Consider the following 1396-nt stretch of genomic DNA (forward strand, 5'->3'; position numbering starts at 1 on the left):
TGATGTTTATGTTTATATTATAAGATTGTATTTAACATATTCTGTTTTAGTTTGAAACAACACCTTTTTTTAAACGTATCTGTTTAATTTAAACATATCCCTCTGTTAGAGGTGTTACTGCAGTGTTTTATTTTGTAGGTTCCGACTGAATATCATCCAAACCAAGGGAGCATCTAACAGTTTCCCCTCCAGTCTGAGGTAAGGTCAGTTTGACGTACAATCTTCATATTATGTGTATATCTATATATATATATAAGCGCGAATGTCTTTCTATCTCTCTGTGGGTATGTTCCTTATGCACGGCCACGTCTTTAAAGCTACAGACTCCAAACTCGGGGTACAGATACAACTTTCTGCGGGAAGTAACATGGGCTACTATGGATTAAATTTGGGATAAAGACATTTTATTAGATATTTATAGATCGTGTCATTTACTTATCAACGTCACTGTCTCAAGTGTTTTATCTGAGTAGCTTGTAATGAAAGTTATCAATATGTATTTAGGACAACATACCAAGAAGGAAAGTACTCATGAAATCAAACTTTCTCTGCTCTTTTTATAAGCCTACCTTGAAACTACTTTCTAAGAAAGTATGTTTACGTTATTATTATTAGGTGTGTTTATTGGTCCATGTGAATCCGAAGATTTCAGGTTTGTGATCAGTTGCTGCGGAAACGCGCTCTGCACTTTGAAGTCGTGGGTGAGTAATAAGAGTTGACGGTCAAATGCCACTATTCGATCAGACAACAGTATCCCAAGAGTTTTTGGTTGGTGCTGTTGACCAGACAGCAGTAGCCCAAGAGTTTTTGAAAGGTGCTGTTGACCAGACAACAGTAGCCTAAGAGTTTTTGAAAGGTGCTGTTGACCAGACAACAGTAGCCCAACAGTTTTCGGTGGGTGCTGTTGACTAATCTCCTTTTATCTTCTTAATCAATTCAAAATTACAGTTCGCTGTGCGCCAATTTTAGGTGAAATACTGAAACAAACAAAACAAGTATTCCAATATCTTAATTTGTTGTTAAATTTGTTTCCGATACGTATTTACTACACTCGCCCCACAACAAAAATATCAACTGTAGCGCAACAATCCTCATCCTACTACAACAATATATACTGTAGCAATAATCCTCATTCTACTACAACAATATATACTGTAGCGCAATAATCCTCATCCAACTGCAACAATATATACTGTAGCGCAATAATCCTCATCCTACTACAACAATATGTACTGTAACGCAACAATCCTCATCCTACTACAACAATATCAACTGTAGCGCAACAATCCTCATCCTACTACAACAATATATACTGTAGCGCAATAATCCTCATCCAACTGCAACAATATATACTGTAGCGCAATAATCCTCATCCTACTACAACAATATGTACTGT

The 1396-nt window shown here is 36.5% G+C and overlaps 1 long non-coding RNA gene across 1 annotated transcript in view; it reads left to right on the top strand.

Moving 5' to 3' along the window:
- Positions 1-1396, top strand: part of LOC111087448 — a 76503-nt gene that overhangs the window by 38898 nt on the left and 36209 nt on the right. The window contains exon 2 of the long non-coding RNA XR_002612133.1: positions 139-198. This is a non-coding gene — a long non-coding RNA (uncharacterized LOC111087448). The remainder of the gene's footprint in view (positions 1-138; positions 199-1396) is intronic.

Source organism: Limulus polyphemus, unplaced genomic scaffold (genome assembly GCF_000517525.1).
Source record: "Limulus polyphemus unplaced genomic scaffold, Limulus_polyphemus-2.1.2 Scaffold2164, whole genome shotgun sequence".
NCBI classification, from domain to species: Eukaryota; Metazoa; Arthropoda; class Merostomata; order Xiphosura; family Limulidae; genus Limulus; species Limulus polyphemus.